This window comes from Bombus affinis, chromosome 1 (genome assembly GCF_024516045.1).
Source record: "Bombus affinis isolate iyBomAffi1 chromosome 1, iyBomAffi1.2, whole genome shotgun sequence".
Taxonomy (NCBI): domain Eukaryota; kingdom Metazoa; phylum Arthropoda; class Insecta; order Hymenoptera; family Apidae; genus Bombus; species Bombus affinis.
In genome coordinates this window covers 19,065,907-19,092,628 of record NC_066344.1, presented here as the reverse complement: position 1 = coordinate 19,092,628, position 26,722 = coordinate 19,065,907, and the positions used below count along the sequence as shown (strand labels likewise).

Genomic DNA, 26,722 nt, shown 5'->3' with positions numbered 1-26,722 from the left:
TCTGTCACACATCGTAGCAAAACCAACAGATATACTTAAAAATAACAACAGAATACAGAGTTGCTTATTTCAACATTATAAAACATTTCCTTCCTTCTTGGTTGTTGAGGTTATTCAGTATATAAAGAGAGAAAAACGCGTGGATGAAGTGTAAGATACAAAGTATATATTTGACTTAATAATGAAATACAGGAATACAATTTGAGCTGGTCCAGATCCGCACGCTAGCAGTGTTACTTTATGACTGAAAACCCCGAAGCCAACGTCGCCTGTCTACAGTTTATGGTCTGCCTCCCTGCTATTCTTTTGTCTATGTGCTGTCGATGGCTTCAGCGCTTGAGAAAGCTAAAAAGACCAGATGTGGAGTTTTCCTAGAAGTGGTGACCACTTCAACATTGGTAAATACCACCAGACGACACCAACTAGTACGGCAGCGCAGTGGTTTTTTCCAAGTTTCTTCCGCGAAATTTAAATAAGAAGAAAATACAGCAGTATCCCAGCAGCGACATTCACAGCCAGCAGCTACAATTATCACGGACAACACTTACACGTCAATCGAATTATAAGTTTTACCGAATGAAATTGGTTTTCTTCGTCGTTTGAAAAATCACTTGTTCGCTGGGATGACGATATGTATGTATGTACATTTACACATAAACTATAGTTTAAAAATGTTTGGACACTTTGCTGCTTATCTTTAGGAGGATGTGTATATCATAATTCAAGCAGAAAATTACGAATAAAAGAATAATCTTATTTTTTGTGATTATTGTAGTTGCATATAGTAAATAAATATATATAAAAATCATACTTGTGTTTGTTTTGTTTGACACTGTACATGTAAATATATCTACGGCCGATTCTATCTTAAAGTAAACTAGCTTTAAAGATCGAAAACGTTAGAGAATGAAAAAAATCAGAGGTATTAAAAAATATCATGACATCAAATTCGCGTTCATCCAATAACAGTGTTTACAGTTGTGACTTATCTAATCCAAACCAACACCGAAAGTAGCCAGTTGTATTTTTCCTTATGCATTGAGCTTATTTATCCCTCAGTCCTATAGTTCATTCATACTCACATTATTGAATTACATTACACTGAATAATAAGTCTTTCAATAGTAAAGAACTATTATATATATAATATAGGGACTTGCATCTTTCAAACGTATGATTTTCCAAAGCTAAGATTTTATGTTTTAGATCCATCTCATTCCATGATATCCATCAATCCGGTGCCTTTTGAAAATATAGCAAAATTATCTTATTTGTTTAAAATGTTGTATATCTTCAGTTGTTATCAAATTATAAAACTGAGAGTCAAATAAAGAATATTGCTCTAAACTGACATGAGATCTATTAATATCATTTGAACTAGTGATTTAAAAATAGATGGGTAGGTAATTAATATGACCATAGAAAAATAAGTACATACGATGCGAAAGCAGGTATCATAAAATTACTGACGAATTCTCACGTTTTTATTCTTTCTATTGTTAAGTTTTTTAATAAATAATTTAAGTTCTGTATTTCTCACTGCGTAAGAAGGTATATAGTAAATACTACTTCTACCTACTAATTTGCTGTTGATTGATACGTTTTAATAAAATTCGTAAAATTTACGATTGAAACTTTTCCTTAGATGGAAAAGTGACGCGATCCTTTCAACAACTGATTGCATAAAGGGAGACCGTTCGTGACTATAAATTTCACCTCGAATAATCATAAAGGAATATGCATAATGCCAGCGTGTATGGAACAAGTCTAAGTAATCGGTTTAACGCGATGGATCTTACGACTGTGAATAGTGGCTGCTTTTGGGATGTCTCGAAATTTCAGGAAACTACTACGCGTTTCAAGATGCTCTTTATCGAAAAGGCTAGGATAAAGGGTTGAGTAAGGACGTACTCGTGTAGGTACGTTGTTTGCTTACGTGATTAATAACGCCCTGAGATTATGAAAATTAATTTTGTTGCTTTAATGCATGTTTTAGTCGAGTATGAATCACATGTATCGTTTTGCAAGATAAGTTGTTGCTTAACTTATTAAAATTGTGGACAAGGTGATGTTTCTGTTGGTATAAGTATTCTTAAAGTAAATAAAAGTATAAGAACTGTGCAATCGTATCTGTTGCTGTTATATATGTGTATATGTTACATTTTTGTTATGAACGTGACATAATTCAAGAAAGCTCGTGGAGTATCGTTCATCTTAACGTGTTAGAGGAAGTGATTTCGTATTTCGGTAATGTTCGTAAGTGATGTCATCTGTATATGTAAGTACGTGACGTAACGAACATCTATTGTTTTCTTTTGTAGCACTGATCTGTATCTCGCACGGGGCTAACGTCATGCGACTAATAAAATAAAACATTTAGTAGAATTCCTCTCTTTTTTCAATCTGTTTTCCGGTTTTTTGGAGAATAAATAACCTTTAACTAAACCAGACCCGTTTACCTACGAATCGAGACAAATCGAGCGAATTATCCTACAAAACGAATATATTCTTCACGTTGCCGACAATATGTTCTTTTATAACAGAGGGTAATGTTCTCAACTACAATTATTCTGCAATAGTTAATTTCGGTATCGGTCATGCCTAATACCCAGTGGCCCTCGATCCTTTTGTTATAGTTATATTTTGATTTTCCAAATTTTGCTTTGTCAATCTTAAATAATGTAAAAGTAATAACATTCAGATGGAAAAATAATACAAAAATATATATGAATATCGAACTGTTACACGAGCTAATTTTGATTATCCTACCTGGATGCATAAAAAATGGCTCGTTATCCTGGACTTATACCAACAATAGTGAAATCACGTTGCTACGGAACCACGGCAGTTATTGTAAATAAGAAAGCAGAAGGTTTTTTGCAATATATAGCCGCACAGCTCATGTACAGTATTTTCTCACGAAGAATCCCTCGCAAAGCAATATATCGATCTTAAAAAATTAAATATTTTCTTTAATTATTGAAATTACGAAAATGAGTCGAAAACTTATTGGATTGCTTTATTCAAAGGCAATCGAATTTCGTCAAAAAAGGAATCAATTGTTATCGCAAGCTGCCTACATTTGCCCTGGTCAATGTTACAGCTAAAACGCAATCTTAGCTTGTCTAGAGTCGCTACAATCGAAGATACTGAGAACAATAGTCAACGTCCCATGGTATGTTAGAAACGAGGATATACACAAAGACTTAAAAATACCAACGGTCAAAGAAGAAATCGGCAGGTACGCAGAAAAATACAAGAAAAGAACGGCAACACATTCAAACCAAGTTTCCTGTTGAGTGCCGAAGCGTGCAGACGTGTGTCTAGTGCTCTGTGACGCCGTGATCTAGTGTCGCCCATCCGTTGATAGTGAATCGAAACAGATATAATTCAAGTGTTTCCTATCTTATTAGTGAAAAAATTCCAACACTCCTAATCTCTACCCGAATCATAGCCTCATAGCCTCTCGACTAGTTATTCAACTTGAATTAACTAGCTCGATGATGGCCCAAGAATCGCGACCAGGCTCGCTTGAGCAAAACCTTAATTGCACCACGCTACCTCCTCCGTGGCTAAAGAGCATTATATCCCTCTGTACTATTGACAACAAAAACATTAAAAAACGTAAACTGGAAACAACTGAAACAAACGCAAATCAGAACGAACAGCCAATAAGCGGTGTAACCACGTACAATAGACACTCAATACTAGAATCCACAAATGACTCCATGGACGTTGCAGATTCACCAACTAACCAACATATGCAAAAAAAATTCCCCTCCCCCACCTATATTTGTTGACGATGTCATCGATATACAAACAATGGTAAAGTCCATTGGGAAAGAAATCAACAAAGAGGAATAGAAATTAAAAATAAACAATAACCAAATCAAAATTCTGCCGGCTAACCCGGACTCATATAGAAAGATAACAAAATAATTAAAAACCTTGAATGCTAATTTTCACACCTACCAACTTAAACAGGAAAGACCTTTTCGAGTGGTACTACGCAACATCCACCACTCGGCCAACTTAGACGAACTGAAGTTCGAACTTCTTAAACTTGGTCATGAAGTAATTAACATCAGCAACATTAGATATAGGATCTCTAAAAACCTGCTATCCCTATTCTTCATCGACTTAAAACAAAAATCAAATAACAAACAAATCTATAACATAAATCGATTAATGAACTCGGCAGTAAAAATCGAACCTCCTTTAACAAAAAAGGAGATAGTAAAATGCAAAAGGTGCGAAAGGTACGGTCACACGCAGAAATACTGCAATCATAATTGCCGCTGCGTCAAATGTGCAGGTACATACCCCATTGATCTGACTAAATCACCAGAAACCCCAGCGAAGTGAATCCACTGCCGAGGAGACCATCCTGCTAATTACAAAGGTTGCTCAGCCTACAAAACCCTATACAGAAACAAGTATCCTAAACTCAGAGCCAAAGGGACAACCAATCAAATGCCCTGTCCTCCAAAATTCACTACTGCTTCAATCTCCTATGTCCAAGCAGTACAATGAAATCAAAATAATCTGAAAATCCATAGGGACCATTCCCAAAATAGTGTTCCCAATCCACAAAACACAGACAACTTCTTTAGACTAGAAAAATTAATCGAACAATAATCTGAACAAATAAACAACTTACTATCATTATTAACACTCATCATGAATAAAATAATACGCCCCGACGCAAAATAAAACCAAGACGCATAGCTCTTTGGAATGCCAACGGTCTAGTTCAACAAAAATTCGAACTAGAACTCTTCCTAAAACAACAACAAATCGACGTGATGCTCATATCTGAAACCCACTTCACCGACAAAAACTATCTCAAAATAAACGGTTATAACTTCTACCATACCCAACATCCCAGTGGAAAGGCCCACGGCGGCACCGGAATCATTATCAAATCCAGCATTAAGCATTACGAGCTTCCATCATTCCAGAAAGACTACCTCCAAGCTACAAACGTAGCAATAGAAGACTACCATGGTACAATCACCACTTCAGCAGTATATTGCCCTCCCAGAAACTCCATTGCTAAAGGAGACTTTGATAACTTCCTTGACGTTCTGGGCAATAGATTCATAGCTGGAGGAAACTATAATGCCAAACATACCCAATGGGACAGCAGACTTGTCACAGTAAGAGGCAGACATCTCTTGAATAGCATAATCACCAACAATCTCAACTACCTCACCATATATGAACCCACATACTGGCCCACTGATACTAACAAAATACCTGGTCTACTTGACTTCTTCATAACTAAAAACATCTCGCAAAGATATATCCAAATTAACTCTTCTGTGGAACTCTCTTCAGACCATTCCCCCGCTATAGCAACAGTCAGTTCAACAATAATCGAGAATCCACCTAATGGCTTTATTCATAACCAATTCACCAACTGGCAGCTCTTTAGAGAAGTCTTTAATCATTCAACTTCAGCCTCAATATCCCTAAAAACAAACGAAGATATAGAAGCAGCCACGAATATTTAAACACCAGCATAATAAACGCGATCCGTTCTTCCACCCCCCATAAGTGTTTTGTCAATAAACAGGAATACCCCGATTACATAATAATAAAAATCGCAGAAAAACGCAGACTAAGAAGAGTATGGCAGACCCATAGAACACCGGATGACAAACACAAACTAAACAACGCAACTAGGAAGTTAACAAAAATCATCAAAAAATATAAAAATGACTGTTTTTAAAAATATCTCGATAATTCATCCCCCACAGCTGACTCCAACTACTCACTATGGAAGGCTTGCAGGAAACTCACACGCCCCCCGCAAATAATCCTCCCAATCCGCCGTCCGCAAGGTGGATGGATGCGTAACCCTATAGAAAAAGCCAACCTGTTTGCTAAATATCTATATAACGTATTTAAACCCCATTCCTCCAAAATTGCCGCGGATATCACTGAATACCTGCACTCTCCCTTCGAAATGTTTCCTCCTATTGAACCCTTCACTTCTGTAGAAATTATAGAATTAATCCGTCGTCTAAATCTCAGGAAAGCACCGGGGCATGACCTAACATGCAATAAAGCAATCAAGGAACATCCCATGAAAGGGATTGCATTCATCACATCAATTTTTAACGCAATTCGTCGCCTTGAATACTATCCCAAGGCCTGGAAAATATCACTGATTACTCTCATCTCTAAACCCGGAAAACCAATATATGAAACTAGCTCCTATCGCCCAATTAGTCTTCTACCTACTTTGTCAAAACTATTTGAGAAGATGTTAACGATTCGACTCCTTCCACTCCTAGAGGATTTGAAAACATTGCCAGATCATCAATTCACACAATAACACACAATATCAATCAATGCCTAGAAAAGAAAAAATATTGCTCGTAAAATAAAGAGTAAATAAAAAGAAAAAAACACATCCAAATCAGCTGGCTACTGAGGCGAGCAAAACTCTCATAGAAAACACCCCACTGACCTCACTAAAGAAACAAAATATTCAAACTCGAAGATGGTATCCCGCTGGGGTTAGCCATCCACATGTTATTTAGCAATTCAGTTAGAAAAATTTACCAAATGTCCAGCTGAACAAATTGTATAGTACAAATTAAATAATAAAAAAAAATCTTAGCTGGTACACAAAAATCCATGTTCGCGTGACCAGATAACTAGCCTTTCCTTTTAAATTGGTAAATTGCTTAAATTCTACTTAAGATAATGAAAAAATAAATATTAAAAAACACAACACAACAAAGGAAGAACAACTAAAAAAGGAAGCAGTAAGAAAGAAAATGAACCGAGAGAACGCAACTACATATGTATATGAAAAACAAATGGACACTTCGAACACACTGAAAGAACTGAAAAAACTGTTATCTGCAAACTGTAGGACAATCGAGTTATTAGGTACCTTAGGACAGAAATCCAAACATGTGCAAAATACATATTGCTAAAAACATCTGACACATCGCAACAAATTGTGTGAAGTATTTTGTGTGACGAAGTGGGCTCATTGGATCATCTTTACATACGCATAACTTCTGAACTGCTGGATTTCTGAAATTAAGATTTGTATTTTTGAATTCTCCGCGTCGAAAATTATTATGATAAAAAGAAGTCAATAATTTTATGTCCTCTAAAGTAAAGTATAGCCAAAATTCATGTTATCAAGTATTTAAGACGGCGACTGTTTACTTCTAACCATTTATTTATTCTTAATACTGCAGTATCGTAAGGAAAAAGCCTGATTAGAAATCGATCAAAACTATGTCGTCAGTCCTTCGGTTGTTAGTTTACATAGGAAAAAACTTATGTGACTAAAGTCACTTAGTTCTTGCGGAGCGTTAACAGGATGAGTTTAGAGAGAGAAAAAAATAACGGAGGATTCCTCCAATGGAGGAGGACAATTTGAATTTAAAAAAGTTGTTGTTAATCGAGAAGCGTTGAGCGGTTGATCGAGAAGTGAGAGCGAGTCGAGAGGTCAGAGTTAATCGAGGAGTCAAAGAGTAGAGTTGTTAGCGTTGTCGAGTTGCGAAAAGTGTTAGCGTTGTTGAGAGATTGAGTGGTTAGCGTTGCCGAGTTGCGTGAGTTACTAGCGTAGTTGAGAGATTGAGTTGTTGGCGTTGTTCAGTTGCGAGAGTGGTCGAATTAGAATAAGATTGTTACATTTAGTTCCAAATTAAACAATCATCGTTTTCTGTCTAATTAATATCTGTATAACTAATTTATTGTAAATAAATTGCAAATTATAAATAGTATTAAGAAAAAATTTATACCTAAATTTCCACGATACTACAATACGTAATGGAATTCCAAACATTTTGGAATTACTGTGATAAAGAAAGCTTAATTTTGTATTGATGAAAAATGTCAAAAGACTAATTTTAATCTGGATATTTTAATTTCTTAATATAATTATTGTTTGCATCGATCCATGAATTTTATTAATTATTCAAATTTTTCAAAAATATTCTTCCTCAATCTTTATAACGGTTGCAAACATAAAAATACTATTTATATTGCATTCATTAAACATTAAAAAATATTTCTTTACAGAAAAAACAATACTTACAATTGAAAAGGAAACGTAAGAGAATGTCAATAAAAAACTAACAGTGCAAGATTTGTGAGTTATATTTGCTTTAAACTAATACAAATGGTAAAATATCGTATACGATACGTATAACATAATATGCGCATATTTGATATGAATTTGAAACGTTTCATTGTGTATTTTTGATATTCTTAGTTTTCAAATGTCAGGCATACTAAGAGAAATAATAAACAAGTAGGATTTCAGTTACATCTGCGTGGTGAAAATTAAATTTCAAAAGCCGGTGAAAAGCTAATTTAGAAGTTCAATACAAGGACTTCGAAACGGTTTCGAAAGTTTTATTAAGTTTCGGCGAGGAATTTAACTTATACACCCTAGGGATGAACGCCATATGTAAATAAACCGTAATCGTCAAGTACGTGTACAACTTACACAGCTATCGATTGACACTCTCGGAATAACTTTTTCGTCCTGAATACATTAACACAATTAATACTACATAACGTACTAAATGTCAGAAGCATATGTGCCTTCTGATCTTGACTCGAAGAGTAATTGAAATTACGGTTAAATAACGAAGAAAAGTGTCGAATACGATAAATGCAATTTTAATTAATTCTTCGATTATTTATTTTAATTATTTGTTGAAAAGATTCATCTTAAAATTTGTTGAATTATTTATATTATTATTGGACACTCGCGATTGACAGTTTCACTGACTAAAGCGCAGAGTTACAAGATTCTGCAATTAAGACAAACATAAACATAAATAATAAACATGCTTCAAAAGTATTCTATGACTTACATATACAATATTACAAAATTAATACTCATTTAATTTTTAGTAATTAATACTTTATTAGTATAATAATTGATATCATTAATGAATAACGATCATTAATATTGTAGTATCGTGAGGAAAAAACCCGGTTAGAAACTAACCAAAACAAGGTCGTCTGTCCTTCGGTTATTAGTTTATATAGAAAAAGCCTATGTGACCAAAGTCACCTACTTCTTGCGGAGCGTTAACAGGATGGGATTAGAGAGAGGAAAAAATAGCGCTAATGGAGGGGGACGATTGGAATTCAAGGAGCGGTTAATCGAGAAGTGGGAGTAGGTCGAGAGGTCAGAGCTAATCGAGGAGTCGAAGAGTAGAGTTGTTAGCGTTGTAGAGTTGCGTGACCAGTTGACCGTGATCCTCCGAGCAGGCCGGACCTCTCGGCCCTAAGGGATAAACAGGCGTAGGCCCTAACAGCGAGCGCGGCAAGCTATACAGTGTACAGTAGACAGTGAGAGAGCAAAAAAAAAAAGAAAAACAAAAAAAGTGCTAAACAGTGAAAAAATAGTGACAACATCAACCACTTTAGAACCAAGTTAAAAATAGAAGAAGAAAGAAATGAATTCGAAACCAAGGAGGCGGAATCCGCCATAAACTCGTCAAAAAAAAGGAATCAAAAGAAAAATAGAAAAACAACAAATAATTAAAGATAGCAGCATAAGAACTGCTACACAAAAGACGCGGAAACTCAATCCGCCACCAAACCTGATAACCAGGAACAAAATAAACCCCAAACTAGAAAACTTAAAAGGAGAAGAAAGCGACTCACAAGAAGAGCGCGACGATAAAAACGAAAATATGAAACAAAGAAGAAGCCCACAACCACAACCAATGGCTATCACATTAAGAAACAGATTCGATGCCCTCCAAGCACAAGACCCCAACACACCGCAACCGCATGAAAACATTATCGATAACATTAAAAAAAAAAACGACGTATTAAGAGAAAAGGCAACCAGACAGCCCACTCCCCCGATCACGACACCAATAACCACAAGCAAAAGCTACACCGCCCGGACAAGCACTCCCCCCGCCGCCCAGCCGAAAAAAACAACACCGCAACCTTCATCAACACTGAAAAACCAAACGCACAAGGGCCTGCCACCCAACCACCCAGCCGAAGACCAGGCAGACCCCCCCACATCAGCAAAAGGGGCCAGGCCACCCCCCATCAACATAACGTTACAAGACCCAAAAGACACAATAGCACTCATGGAAAAGTCCCTCAAAATCAAGAACTTCCATATCAAAAGAATCCACTCAGGTAAGCACGTACTTTATCTGCAAAACCTAAATGACCACGAGAACGCAAAAAAAAATACTGACCGCAGCCAACACGGCCTATTTCACATATACCCCAAAATCTCAAAAACCCCACACATACCTACTAAAAGGGCTAGGAAACAGCTACACAGAAGCGGAAATTCTAGAAGACCTAAAAGCCCTGAAAATAGAAGAAGTTAACTTCACCAAAGTGACGCGTTTCTCAACAAGAAAATCAAGGGAGAACAACACATTGCTCCCAATCTATATAATCCAAATCTCCCCCGATAGCAACATCGGGAACCTTTTAAAAATAAACAGACTTAACTATCTGAAAATAGCCTGGGAAAAAATTAAAAAAAACGAAATCACGCAGTGCTACAAATGCCAGCGAATAGGCCACACAGCACAAAACTGTAACCTAAACTATCGCTGTGTAAAATGCACTGAACCGCACGGGCCAGGCGAATGCAAAATAAAAAAAGAAGCAGCAGTAAGCAAAGAAAAAATCTACTGCGTAAACTGCAAAAACTACGGACATCCTGCATCATACAAAGGATGTCCAAAACTCGCCGAATTACGGAAAAAGATTAATGAAAAAATCACCAAAGCAAAAGCAACAAAAATGGAAAGAATCGCCAAAATAAGCCGTAAGTACGTCCCCGAACTAAAGTTCGCGGACATAGTAAAACAAAGAACAAGTATAAACGAAACAAGTCCGCAAGTAACAAACATAGCGGCACAAGTCAAACAAAACCCTAACCCGTCAATAGACTCACCCCAAATAAGCATAATAAATGTCATCGAAGACTTCAAAAAAAGCATCCTAAAAGCCCTAAGCGACCAACAAACACAACTAAACGAAATCAAAAAAGCACTAAATACGCATGAAGAAAGAATCGATTCCATCTTCAACATCATCGAAAATATAGACGAAGATTAGCCAAAATCACACCCGCCCACCAATCACAGCAGAAAATAAACCAGATAAAAGTTAATCATCTGAAAATCATATCAATAAACGCCAACTCACTAATCTCAAACCAAAAAAGATACAGCTTGCTAACACTAATTAAAAAAGAAACCCCCGACATAGTACTCATCTCAGAAACCAAACTGAACTATAGACATAAGGTGCAATACAAAAACTACACTATAATAAGACACGACAGACCAAACGCTACCCAAGGAGGAGGAACGGCAATCCTCATAAAAAACCCCCTGAAGTTCAAAACAATACAAAACGACAAAATAACAAACTTCAAAATCCTAGAGACGACGATCATAAAAATAAAAATAAACAATAAAGAAAACTTATTTATCTCCGCAGCCTACGCAGCCTACGGAAACCAGAAACAATTTAACGACGAATTCGACAATCTCTTCCAACTTTTACAGCTCGACAAACAGGAAAACTACTACATAATAGCCGGTGACCTTAACGCCAAACATACCAGCTGGAAAAACGAAATAAACAACACGAGAGGAAACTCCGTCAGAACCTGGCTAGACAATAAAAGCATTTTCTACAAAACAAACCTCTATGGCTCCGAGCTACCCTCTTACCCAAAAGGACGCTCCTACCTAGACATATGCCTAGCAGACGCCCGAATAAAATTCCAAAACTTACGACCAAATAACACTCTCAAAACCATAGACTACGACAGCGACCATAACGCCATAGTATTTCAGATAAGCAAAAACACATCCGACGACCTAACACTCGAAACGCAGACCGAAACACCCAGGTACAACTACAAAAAGACAGACTGGAAGAAGTTCCAAAACCTGCTCGAAAAGAACTGCGACCTAAAAATCTACAACAATGTCAACCTAACAGACAGACAAATCGACTCGTTCATAGACGAAATAGAAAAACATATACAAATCGCCCTACAAGAATCCGTACCGACATTTAAAAAAAAAGACTCCTGCGAGCCATATATAAACTATAAAATAAAAAATCTACAACGAGACAAAAGCTACATACTATCGAAATTAAACAACCTAAGACTCAACTACTCTTACGACAAAAGAGAAGACATAGAATTCCTAAAATACCTGCTACACGAAATAAAATCACAACTAAAACAAGAATTCGCAAACTCAATAAATCAATACTGGACAAATAAAATAAAAAATATCTCCAAAAAAGACTCTGCTAACATGTTCCCGCAGATAAATCAAATTTTCAGACCAAAGGAACAAAACTCCATCCCGCCCCTCAAACTGCCTCCAGAAAAAGCCTCCCTCATCCAAGAAGCAGGCATCGAGATACAAAACACCAACAAAGACACAGAGGGCAACTTCATAATATCAAAAACAACGGAAAAACTAGACATTATCGGTACCCACTTCGTCAAAACTCACACACAAAACGAACACATGGGCCGAGAACAACTAAACAGAATTATCATCGCCGAAACAAACATACTAAAAAATAAAATAAAACAAGACATAGCGCTAAACAAAACAGTCTGCACATTCTCAAACGAAAACACATCGGACGACCCCAAACAGCCCGACCCAGAAATAAACTACTTTACAAACTTCAACCAACTAAGTACAATCTTCTCCACGCTAAACAACAAAAAATCCGCCGGCTTCGATGGCATCCCAAACATCTCGCTCAAACGCCTACCAAACAAAATAAAATGGTACTACACAGTACTGTTTAATAATGCACTAAACAACACGTACTTCCCCAAAAAATGGAAAAAAGCCAAACTCATAGCCATTACAAAAAAAAATAAAGACGGCTCATCACCTGCAAACCTACGACCCATAAGCCTCCTCCCCAACATAAGCAAAGTATACGAAATGATCATAAACAACCCCCTAGCAGCCTTCTGCTCAAAAAATAAGATAATCCCGGAAAACCAATTCGGCTTCCGCCACAAACACTCCACAATCCACGCAATAAACAAACTTACGTCGGATATCTGCTGGGCACTTAACGCAAATCAGCGAGTAGCCGCCTGCCTAATAGACATCGAAAAAGCCTTCGACACCGTCTGGATCCCAGGACTCATTTATAAAATGATTAAAAAGAACTTCCCCGAATACCTAATCAAAATAGTATGGGACATGATAACAAACAAAACTTTCATAATGACCGACGGCTCGCACACTTCAAGCAAAGAATTCTCCATAGAGAACGGCCTGCAACAAGGAACAGTAAATTCCCCGCTTCTCTTCAGCATCTACAATAACGACTTACTAAACCTCTTTAACCTCAACACATCCACACACAAACGCTCCATAGCCTTCGCGGATGACCTAATCATCTACGTAACAGGCCGCAAAACCAAAACGATAAGAACCGAACTGCAAGAACTCTTTAACAAAATCAGCGATTACTATCATACATGGAAACTAAAAATTAACGCAAGCAAATGCGAAACCATACTATTCAGACCCATGACAAGCAAAATCGGCCCAGCAGAAAGGGAACAAGTCAGGAAATTCCGCCTAAAAGAAAAAGCAAACGAAGAGAACCTCATACCACACAAAAATTGCGTAAAATACCTAGGAATAAATATAGATGAAAAACTAAATTATAAGCAACACATCGAAATCCAACTCTCCAAAGCCAGCAAAGCTTTTTGGAATACAAAAAGGCTGTTTTACTCCAGAATTCTCGATAGCAAAGTAAAAATCATGTGCTACCAATCGCTAATAAGACCCATTATAACCTACGGCTGCCCAATATGGTACAACATACCAGCGTCAATAATGGAAAAAATTCGCATATTTGAAAGAAAATGCATCAGAGCTTGCCTGAGCATTTACAGATCAGAACACAGCGGATACAGAAAATACATAAAAAACAAAAAAATATACGACTTAGCCAACATCCACCGCATCGACTGTCACATCCTAAAACTAACGAGAAATCACTTCTCGCAAGCCGCGAAGATCAAAGAAAACAGCCTAATCTACGGCTGCTTATACCCAAACGACGCATACTTCAAAAACACTCTGTTAACAGGCTACATCCCCCCCGAAGCCTTCCTATACCTAGACGAAAGAAACTATCTCCAAGACCAAAACAACATCCCCATAATTTATCATATGCAAAGGAAAATAGGAATGAAATCTATTCAATACGAGGAAAACCTAGATGGCCGCTCGGCAGACACTAGGTGGAGATACAACATGGCCCTCCCCCAAAAGGATACTGAAGACAAACACAGAAAAAACACAAAAAAATATTGGTGGATACGGAACCCATAACAAAAAACAACAAGATAAAGAGCCACAGAACGGCAACGCTCACCGAATAAAAGTGTAAATATGTAAATATGTAAATATGTAAATAGATAAACAAATATTATACTAATCCCACAGAACACCCCTCCCCCCCTCCCCACCCCCTCCCCACCCCTCCCCGCCAGTCCCAGTCCATCCCCTCCCAGCCCCTCCCTAATAGGCTAGCGAACTGTCCTGTTTTTGCGTCCAGGCTTTCAGGACATAAATTAAAATATCGTACATAAGCACAGCGCAACAGCGGCTTAATTTTATTTTATCTAACATTAACAATAATAATCTTAAAAAAAAAAAAAGAGAAAAGAATGTAATAATGCATGGCTACGTCGTACCGTCGCGTATCGGTACTTTTGCCTGTACCACCCTACAATTAGAATTCAGCGTTTATTCTGGAAAAAAAATCATGTAAAAAAAAATATATGTAAAACCTGGAATTAATAAACAAAGTTAAAAAAAAAAAAAAAAAAAAGAGTTGCGTGAGTTACTAGCGTAGCTGAGAGGTTGATTTGTTGGCGTTGTCCAGTTGCGTGAGTGGTCAAGTTAGAGTAAGATTATTACAATTAGTTCCATATTAAACAACCATCGTTTTCTGTCTCATTAATATCTGTATAACTAATTTATTGTAAAATAAATTACAAATAATAAATAGTATCAAAGAAATCGTATGCCTAATATTTCCACGATACTACAATATCATTATAGCATCATAATAATCATTAATATTAATATAATGAAATTATTGTTCTACTGTAACAATAACAAATAATATATGAAAGCAAACACGCTAGATATACAGGGTGATTGGTAACTGCTGGTACAAGCGGAAAGAGGGTGATTCTACGAGACAACGATCTACAGTGAGATCCGTTATAAGGAGACGTGATAAACTGCACGCGTACCGAGCGAAAATTCAAAGTCGATTTTCTCGAAAACAAAGCCTCAAACGAAAAATTTTTATTCTATATTTTCGACTTCTTTTTTTGCGTAGAATCACCGCCTTTCCGCTTGTACCACCAGTTACCAACCACCCTGTATAATTTATATTTATAATGATGTTATATTTAATAAATTTGTTTTTATGTTTTACATCATTTATTGAAACGTTATTCGTTGTTACAGCAGAACTCCACTTATTGAAACGCAATTTGGTTAGCGTTCGACTCATTGAATTCCTGTCGATTGAATTCGATTATCTGAAAATGAACTGTACTATATGAAAGGAAAATCATAGTAGAGAGAATTGGTGAACTCCTATTCTATATAAATCGATAACCTCGGAATTTTACCATACTAAAAATATACAAAAATTTTCTTTCTTTACAATCACTGACAATTAATATATCTAGCTTTATTACAGGTATAAAGAAATATAATCATACGTCTACAACTATTAATACGTTGAAAAACACGCAAGTTTTACAGGGATGCCCCGTGACGCCACGATGAATTTTTTATTATGCGATACATATAATGTTGAAATATTACCCACAAGAGATGTGTTACGGTGTATAACCATCATTAATGAATTTATTTTTATAATATTATTTTTTGCAATTATCAATTATCTAATATTGTTTCTTCGCGTTGCTAAATAATTGTTTTATGTTGTTACGTCTCGGGATCTACCAGAAACCATAATCCGTCCTTCGATCATACTTATACGAATTCCCTTAGGCCCATTGTTAGCGGCCTCAGAACGAAGTTTGTTATTAAGGCATCATGCTATTTCTAATACTGCTGATCTTTGCAATGTTATTCTCGCTGACAAAGAGAACTGCTTTATAGGGAATATCTGCTACTCTGTAAGAAAATACTAAGAAGTGAATTCAAGGCAGTCAAATGCCAAACTCGCGGCGTTTTATTTCGACGTTTGTCCATGTCAATGATTGTACAAAAAATACTGGAAAAAACCAAGCGTCACGGTCGCAAAACGTCGAAGCCTGCTGGCTCACACGCCATTTGTGGCAATCCTCAAACGTTGACGCCTTCTTGTTTCACAGCCGAAGATGACGAAGTCCAGGCAGTCGTCCCAGATAGCTGGCCCAGGCGTTCGAGATTCATATTTTCACATAACATTTATAGACTTGATAGAAACATTATAACAATCAAAAAAAGAGAGATGAAGGGGTATTAATAGCGGTTCAAACATCTTTAATAGCTGACGTATTGACAGTGAGGAAAATGGTATTGAACAATTGTACGTTAAAGTAAGCCTGTCTGACGTTATTTGCATTATTAGATCTGTATACTTACCCCTCTATTTGATGTTCTTTTCGATGATAGATATTATGTGAAAGTGAGAAAAATTTTGACATTACAACCTAATGCGTATGTTTGTATTTTGGGCGATTATAATCCACCATTTAAGTGGCTTTGTTATCACGTCTTTTTTTGACAGCTTTGTTTGCACAAATTAAATTTGATGTCCTATGCGTTTATTTTTATCCGCTTAATTTATCTCAGGAAATATGTTTCAGATCGCTTGATCTGTTTTCCACTTACTACAATTCATATGTACACAAAGAGCTTCGGACTCGCTCCTTCCTATTGATGAATATTATTCGCCACTTTTCTTGTAATTAAAATACGATTCGAAAAATCACCCTATATATAAACTGATAACTCGCCTAAACGCTGATAGAAACACTATCTTTAATCACAGACCAATCTGTGTGCTTAAAGTCAAACTTTCGAAATTCGCGTGTTAACGTCCGCCACTACAAAATGCCATTTCAAGGCTCGTCGAAAAGACAGGTTCGTACTCGTTTCCGTTCGCGAAACCGCGTAATCTGTTGCCCAGATACATGCATAGGTCGGTTCCAATGTCCACGAGGAATTTCCGCTCCCATTTCGCGTTTCATGGTAGTAACATAGGCCCAGATGCATTTCCAGCGTCGTTTTGGAAAGTACACAAATTTTAATAAAACATCCTAATTACTGATAATTCCATTATTATTAGAAATTAACTAAAAATAAGCATAACATTCGAAAAGCTTTTTATATAACTCCACTGAAGCTTTATTTATGACATATTCAAAATAAGAGAATATAAATTTAAACATTACGTTCGTTGAAACTCTACGAATCCGTTTTCTTCTTTTAGTACATTTTTGTACTTACTAATTTCATTTAAATAGTTGATTTAGATAAAATAGTTGATGCAACATTTAATATGTCATATATTAATTTAAGATAAATTTTTTTAGTCCTCCACAGGAAGATCTAAGTAAACTATAACGAAGTTGGCTTATTCGAATACTATACTGTGTTCAGTAATTAGTATAGCCCCAATAGGTTCACCATCATATCTAATGGTTAGGTAAGATTACCAATTCATTTAGAATTAGTTTTTCATTTGTTCTATAAAGAAAATCTTGAAGTTGTGCTACTTTAAATTGATATTGATATTTACTATTAGAACCTAGTATACTAAAACATATAAAATTGGCATGCACAGAATGTCATTTTTATTACGTAATAATAGTGTAGTAATTTTGTCATATAATAAATAAAATAATTACTGCTATTTTCGCTTAATATCATCAATATTTTACAAAGTTTCCGTTTGCAGTAAATGTATTGGGTCTTCCATATACATTTTTGAATTTGTTTAAAATTTTGCTAATATTATAATAATCGATGTACATGTCTCTCATTCCAGTGTTAACGAAAGTTCAAAAAATTGTAATAATTAAATTTCAATGTTTAAATGTTCTTGCAAGTCACTGTATGTGAACAAAATTAATCCACTTTTAACGATAGCTCATAGTTTTTGTCAAAAAAATGTTTTTCTCGGAGAAACAGTTCAGTTGAAAGAGTAGAGCTACAAACTTTCTTTACTTTGGCGAATTAATTTCATTTCAAATTAACCGAATATTGAAATTAAATACTAAAACATTAAAATTAGATATTATATACGCAGCAGCCCAGGGCCGTAGAAAAAGTTCCAGCGTGGAACCGAAAAAAATTCAAAACTGGGAGAGACACATGTCATTGTGCTCTTCAATACTAACCTTGTTTTGGGTTACAAGGTCCAGAAACAAAAAAATATATGAGTAGATTGTTATTGTCGTTTCCTGTAATCTTCAGCTAGAGCTACACAAGAAGGTTAACTTTTTGTGGTAACGTCTGTCAATATAAACGTATGAACGTGCTTTTGATATTTTTTGATATTGTAGCACTAATAGAGCGACGATCCAAATCGGCATACACTATCTCTGTGCTTATACTTATTTCAATATATTTTGCTATTACGAATTCATGCACTCGTTTCTTTATCAAACAAGCCTACACATTATTCATCCCATATATATGTATGTCGGAGATGAGGGGACATCGGGGCCTTTCTTTTGGAATTTTTGGGAAGATCCCAATACTTTATTCTGGACTGTTTGTTATAGCTGTACTTAAATGATAAAACTTAGAAATAGTTGTTATGATTCAATTCTATTATGTTTGCCCGAGATTTGTGACGGTGGGCTTGGGCTCGAGGTGACACAACTGGTCGCCGAACGTAGCCACGGTCACGGGATGAACGTTTTTATCTAACAGAGAAGTACCAGTATTGTGGGACACACGTTGTATTAACAATCAAACGCCGGACAGGAGCAATGTCAGCTCTATGCGGGTCTGCCTAGCAACGGCGGCTGGAATTTTGTTGGTATCCCCGGCCAATATGCAACCAACAAACGCGATCGTAAGGAGAGGAAAATTCCCATCAGTCTTTTATTCTAGCGATCACCTTGGAGAGTTTGTACATCGTCTTTACTCCAGGCTTTTAGGACATAAATTAAAACATCGCACATAAGCTCAGCGCAACAGCGGCTTAAATTTAACTAACTATAATAGGCGTAAAAAAAAAAAAAAATGTAATAATGCATGGCTACGTCGTACCGTCGCGTATCGGTACTTTTGCCTGTACCACCCTACAATTAGAATTCAGCGTTTATTCTGGAAAAAAAATCATGTAAAAAAAAAAAATATGTAAAAAACCTGGAATTAATAAACAAAGATAAAAAAAAAAAGTACATCGTCTTTACGTGCATTATTATACCGAGCGTCATAGTAAACGTTACTTTGTGCTTCAAAATATATTCTACGTTTAACAGAGAATTACCCCGTTGACCGTGGATTCGTTATTGAACCTAAGAACATTGTCACTAACATTTCGAGTGTTTAATCACCACGGTTACTTGTCAAACTTTGTAAAAATCAATATTTATACCAGTAAATATAGTCTCTATCGTACAACAACGATGGCTAGCCCGAATGAAGATTCGTTACACGCCCATGAACTTAACCGGATATATATATATATATATATATATATATTTATATACATATATTTTAAATTGAAAAATAAAATACGCCTATCGTCGAACGTAATCTACGTAACCATCCGGAAAGTAGGATGCAAAGTGGTTTCCGGTATGAATTCTTTATACAGTGCACGTGGTCATGACACTGAAATGAGATTTCCGCTTTAAAAGCCACGTTGACCGGTGGAAAAATTTTGCATTCTGTCCATACCTTTAGCATACAAGTATACCATCAATTGTGAATTTCAAAATTTTCGACTGCCAACTTCAAACGGTCAGAATATATGTGCTGAATTGAGTGTATGATAAAGATTAAAAATTCAACAATTTCATCCGGCAAAATTCGGTGCGAAATAACAAAATTAAACATCTTTCTCATAGAGGTGTAAAAAAGCTTTTAACAAAAAGAAACGATGCAGAATTCCAAATTGGGTTGAGTCAAATTGATTAAAAGTTCGAGATGGATAATGATGATTTTATATCAGACACATTCAATTAAAAGTATTCAATTATTTGAATATTTAATAGTGTGTTTCTATCATATAATTTTTCAATGCAAATTCTAGTTTATTCTTAAACATTATTTTTTCTATTATCGTCGATTCTATTATTAGAATAAAATACATAAGAATACACAAATAAATTGTAATAGTAAAATAAATAAATAGAGAAAAATAGATAAATATTATAGAATAATAAGTATTTGTTAAAAATAGATTTAAAATTATTTTCTACGTTAATGATTTACATATAATTTTATACACAATATAGTGTAAATCTAACATAATGTGTATACTTCTGTGATCAACTGAAATTATACATACAGGAGAAATTATACAGTTTTTAACGAAAGGAAAAAAGGAATTTTATACTTATTTGAAGAAGAATATTATGTGTTTGAAGATGAGAAAACATGGTAAAATATAAAATAGTATCTATATTATACCTATAAAATTGTGAATGAAATATAAAATAGAAGAATATAATGGTAAACGTATAAAATAAATAGAAATATGGATATAAATAATGAATACATGATATTGTATATCATATAATATGGATTAAGAGTGGTAATATTTAACTCCTTAACCTCTGATTTACGTTCGAGAATTTACGTTTGGTCCGATCATCTACTACGGGCTATGCCCGTAGTTGTAGGTTAAGGAGTTAATAACGAAATGGAGGAACGGCAGAAAGAGATAAAAATAAGAATTTAAAAATTACTGTCTTATAGGAAAACGGGAAATGCAAGTTGTCATGTTTTTCACCTATGGCCTTCGATTGATAAAATAATGTAACAATATAACAATATTCGTTATTGTTACTAACAATCGGTTACAGTTAATTAACCATTAATTTGACTATACAGAAATTATTTCGTAAAAATTCTAAGCTCCACTTTCTTTTCAAACCTCTTCTACATTCCCTTCCTTAATAAGTTGTACCTCAAATTTGTCTTACGTTACTTCCATTTCTTTGGCCGCTTTGTCTCGTCAATTAAATTCGCGTTTTTCAGCTGCAGCTTTGCAGGAAAACGGGTCAACCAGAAAGTAGCCCACCCTAGAAGCAGAAAGGAGACTACCCAGTGTACAAACACATCTAGGTGTGCGTACGAGAATCACGGGCCATTCGAGCAAAATAATGGCGCTAGTGGAAGTGCATCGGCTAATTTACGAGTCGACATGGATGAAAACACGAGCTCTCCATTCTACGTATATAAGTACTTACACTATTCATCGTGGAGAAATGGCATCGGTGGAATACCTCTACGAGGTAGTTCTTTGAATTCTGAATCGAATTCATTCGTCACACGAGTATACCTAGACTCTAGACTAGAGGAATGTTTTCAAATCTCGTAATTTTTGTGACATACGCTACCGTCTATAAGTATCTCGGATATTTCATACAATTCTATAAGAAGACCGATGTATTTGTTATATTTTCAAAGTTATAATTTACTAACGTTCCTTTACTGTTAACTTTGTACTTTTGGCATAACTAGAATCCAATATGCTGCTCTGTCTAAACTAAAACAAGAAATATATCACTCCTTCTATATCACTCACCAATTTTATGCTTATTTATAGCGAATATCTGAATCGTCATATAAAATTTCGAAACTTTCAGAATGTGGCAAAAAAAACACATATTTCTATCTACTTTCAATTATTGCTCTTTTATATATATTAATTAATATTTGCTATTATTTTTATCAATATGTACGAACTATACATAAGAAGATTATAGGAAAAGAACACATGATAGGTCAAATTTCTTATTGTCTAAAGGACAGCAGTTTTAAGATTCAGTACATTGTCTATCAGTTCCATATTACCAAAATTATTCTTATATTTGATTCCGAAGTTAAACATGTTTTTTCATTGTTATAAAAATTTTCAAAATATTTCTCGTCATGATATTAAAATATTGCTTGTCTTAATAATGTTACCTTTCATTTTTACAAAACTTAAAACTCGATTTATCAGTTTTTAAGAAATTTACGTATATCTGTAGTATTGTAACGTCAACAAATATCTCCAACCGACTCAGGAAACTTGAACCGCGTTGCACACGACATCGACTCCCAAAACAAAGGAATATGAATTCGGCACGTAGGCATAAGATAAACGAACATCTAGAAGGACTGGGTCTTGATCGAGGCTTCAGTCTTTCGGTAACGGTCTAATCGAACACTTGTAATCTTATTATAGAGTAAAGGTATCTCGAACTCTGGTTCAAGAATCCAACATTTTTTTATTATTATTTTCCTGTCATTTTTACGTGACAGTATCGTGGACGAAAGGCCTAAGAGATATCGGACGAACTATAAACAATGTCGCGAGAAAGCCGAAGTGCCGACAAGCCCAACAATGTATCGTCGATCCTTCAATCGAAAAAGCTTACGTGACCCTGGCCAGGAGCGGTTACGGAACACGTGCGTGGTGGGGCTAAGAAAAAAGACAAAGGGATGCTAAGGGAGATAGACGAATTCACAGTCAGAGTGTCAGTTGAGAAATCAAAGAGTGTGAATCGAGAAGTCAGAGAGTGCGAATTGCATTGTCAAGATAGTGTTGCTAGTGTTGTCGAGAGAATGTGGTCCGCGTAAAAGAGAGCGTTGAAACCGTAGTGACGAGAGTTGTAAATTAATTGCAGCTGTCTAAATTATAATACGTTATTGTGATTAGTTCACGTTAAACAACCATCGTTTCCTGTTTAATCAACATCTGTTTAATCCATTTATTGTGAATAAACTAATTGTAGTAAAGATCTGTGGAGATTAGGTTATGTTAGATAGCGATTTAATAACACGGATGAAAAGTTGCTGTCGCAATCGTCGAGTATATTTGAAATAAATAAATAGACGTACACTGCATCGTAAATATAACAAATAGTTTGAAATAAATACTTGGTATAATTTGTCGCGAAGATACTCGTTAAGCGCTGTTGATCTCTATCGATACTCTCTTGATACTATTCGCCCGAGATCGCGTCTGTTTATTTATACTGGTCGAGGGAGAATCGGAAAATTCGAATTCGTCCTTACTCGACGGTTGCACGTAGCTGCGACATTGTTTTTCCCGGAGTTTACTTGTTCTTACATTACTTGTATTCTAACGGTCTTGATACTCCGAGACAAAACAACAACATGATTTGAATTGTCCTCAAACTCATCTGCCGCTACAGATCCTACAAATCCAACAGATTATTTTCATGAATCATACAGTGATTTTGAATTAAAAACTGTTCAATTTATTACTACTTCGTTTGGTTCTATTGCTTTCTATTTTATATGAAATAAATTAATTCATTTTTATAAGTGCCTCCTTTATAAATAGGCTATGAATGTTGAAGTGAATTCATATGTGCAATAGAGCTTAAGTATCGTGGAGAAATAAACGACGACTTTATTCTAGATAGAATACATAGAAAAGTTATGTTAAGATTGTGGAAAAGTTCTACGAGTCTCTTTCAAATGTGAATTGAATTCACTCGTCATGGGTGCACCTACGCGACTGCACTCCATGGCGGAAAATAATTTGCCGCTCTCGTGGTTACGTTCAAACGATATTAAATCGTTCGTCGATCGATGGTCGACCGACTGATTCGACGCTGAACAATTTGAACTTTAACCCTTCCGCTACGGGCAGCTTCTTCGCCACGGCACTCTCGCTAAACGAGCCGCCGCGTCAAAACAGTGCATGGTGCGCGAGAAAAATCTCAGCAGCCGCGTTTACGCCTCACTGCAAACCGAGCTACTCTGACGGTGTTTTTCGAAGAAAAAAGCTTTCTTACAGAGAAAACAGAATATTTATAACTTCTTAACACACTCACTTTTAATTAAAATTTGGAAAACAAATAACATTACAGAATATAATAACATGATATAATATAATATAATTGTATGATACTAATAGCTTTCAATAATAGTATTGCGTGTAGTATTTTTTGAAATACTACATGGTGTTACATAAATACTATATGGTGTTACACATAGGCTAACATTGTAAATCTGGCGCTGGCATCGCGATTCGCTCCACAGTTACCATCAATCGATTATGATCGATAACACACTTCGGTTTTTTAATAATTTTTTGTGTGCGATGATGGCGTTTCGTCTCAACCAATTCTTCATTGTGGAAAGAGGACAACATATACATTGCCCTCTTGTTACACTATCTTATTGTTAATAAAAGGCTTGAGAATGTACAATACTCGTCAATAGGCGGCATCTTACGCAGAGCGGCTGTAGTCGCCCGTAGTAGCGAAAAGGTTAAAGTTTCTCGAATAGTCTGTCTTGGTACGTGCAATTAGCTCTGGCTAGAGCCAACTCGTCTCGGTACATCTTGTTCGAGTTCGACCGCGTACAGATTACTTTTGAATTAATTCTTGACTTTGTAGGGTCGATACGGGCAATGGTCTAAGAAGATAGTGGAAAACTGACACTCGAAGTCGTTACTCGAGTGTTGTTCTATCTGTGTACCAATTTCTCTACCAATCTATCGTATTACAAAGGAAAGAATCAGGCAAAATGAAAACGCATTCTGTTGGATATGAAATAATTATATTACTTGCGAAAATAAGTTGTCGATCAATTCATTAATATGAAGTTAAATAAAGGTATTAAAGTTTCTCAAATGTAAAATACTGTAAATATAAAATACATAGAACATTTAAATCGATCTGATACGAAGAAAATTTTTAAATATTTAAATTTTCCTTTATTATCAAGAGGAAAATAGTGAAAAAGTGAATAAATAAAATGTTGTTGAGAAGAAAGTATTTGTTGTTTCTCGAAGCTCATTTTTATTTTGTAATATTTAAGAAAATTTTTCACGTTGTCCATCTCATCTCTAAAACTGCTAAAAAATCGATTCTGAACTATTGGTTGACCATTTTATTATCTTGATTTTGTCATTCTATAAAGAATATTGAAATGTTTTGCTGCGGTGATAAAACTTAGCACGATATTGGAAGACAAGTAGGAAAGTTTCCGGGCATTTGTATCTTTATTTGAATACGAATAACTTGTTCTGTATCTTCCTATGTATTTTTATGTATCTGTTGTGCAATATAATGTTTGTACATATGTCTTCTCATGTAGCCAATTGGATACGAAAGATGGGAAAGAAAATAGGATCAATATAAGATCTGGAAAGAAGTAATAAACTACCAGGTATAAAATACTCATTTTCAGAAATACTATGATACTTGTTACACGAACTGTAGTGTGTAGTGTTTTGTAAACGCCTCAATATCAGCTGCAAGCATATGTTATAAAAAAACAGGTTCATATTTAAAAGTGTTAATATGACCTTCACAGGACCGTTTCAACGTCGTTGCAAGGTCAAATAGACAAAGGTATAGTATGCCACTTTCGATATCATACCTAAACTTTATATCTGAAACATTTCATTTATTTCGGAATGTTTCAGTGTTTCGAGTTAAATCAGTCATACTGCACAAATTTGAATTAATTATTAACATAATATTTACATCTTTCGTTATAAACATTTCTAATATATCAGAAAAGAAAATTTTAATACGTATACAAAATGTCTATATTCCTTTATTTTTACTTAAAACCTGGTAGACATTTTTTCTTATTAAAGGTTTTTTAATATTGTATTAAAGATACTAACTGTGAGAAATAAAATGTTAATTTTTATAAAATTACAATATTCATAAACCATTACTATGCATTATTATTATTATTATTATTATTATTATTATTATTATTATTATTATTATTATTACTTATTGGCTTCATCTTTTGAATCCTCACACCATTTTATTCATTACTTTGCATATTCTTTTTTTTATCATATTCACCCGATCATCATCATTCATACAAACAAAATAAATAAATGACACTAAACGAACTTATTGCTGGAATTGGCCAAGCTAGATTTAAGCACATACACATTTAATTTTTAAATCTGACCCATCCACGTGCGATTGCCAAAGCATCATGAAACACATTTGCTTAAATTATTCTAAGAATAAGTATATAGAGTTTGGAACTAAATTCCGAATTTCTTCTCCACTGAAACATAATTTTCTACAACATTTAATCTCCATACTATTTTCATCCATTATATACGTAGTCGACGTGACATTAACGCTTTGCTATTCACATAAATTTGCTAGTAACCTTAACCAGTAACCGACGTTTTCTGGTAAAAAAATTTCAAGTTCGTGAACTTTAGATATTTTGCGCGTGACGTCAATGTAGTTTCACTGGATACTAACAGTTGTTCTGTACTTGATATCATATTGGTGTCACATTACGTGAAAGTGCTAAAATTTATTTAACAAAACTATTAATATATTCTATCTATGTGATGTAACAATTTACTAAATAAATTAATTATATCTACGCTTATATTATTATTTCCAATTCAAAGAGATATTAATTATAGAATAAAAAGAAAATAGCATAAATATTTCTTACTTAATGCAGAAAACTGTATCTGTACATTTT

General features: G+C 35.1%; 1 protein-coding gene and 2 long non-coding RNA genes across 19 annotated transcripts in view; 2 read left to right on the top strand and 1 right to left on the bottom strand.

Annotated features, from left to right (window-relative positions):
- LOC126918107 (uncharacterized) overlaps positions 1 to 25,933 on the top strand; it is a 32,584-nt gene extending 6,651 nt beyond the window's left edge. Inside the window, exons 1-8 of one of the 10 annotated variants that reach the window (XR_007711225.1) lie at positions 3,131 to 4,258; positions 7,538 to 9,225; positions 14,895 to 14,967; positions 15,545 to 15,665; positions 15,780 to 19,118; positions 21,257 to 24,538; positions 24,640 to 24,858; positions 25,343 to 25,933. This is a non-coding gene — a long non-coding RNA (uncharacterized LOC126918107). Of the gene's footprint in view, positions 1 to 3,130; positions 4,259 to 7,537; positions 9,226 to 14,894; positions 14,968 to 15,541; positions 15,666 to 15,779; positions 19,119 to 21,256; positions 24,539 to 24,639 lie in introns of those variants that run through there. The other 9 variants (XR_007711228.1, XR_007711227.1, XR_007711221.1 and 6 more) reach the window with 9 other exon arrangements.
- The window catches only part of LOC126918090 (uncharacterized), a 702,612-nt gene that overhangs the window by 38,992 nt on the left and 636,898 nt on the right, over positions 1 to 26,722 (top strand). The window lies entirely within an intron of this gene.
- Positions 1 to 26,722, bottom strand: part of LOC126918032 (uncharacterized) — a 319,978-nt gene that overhangs the window by 43,905 nt on the left and 249,351 nt on the right. The gene's annotated exons all lie outside the window — the stretch shown is intronic.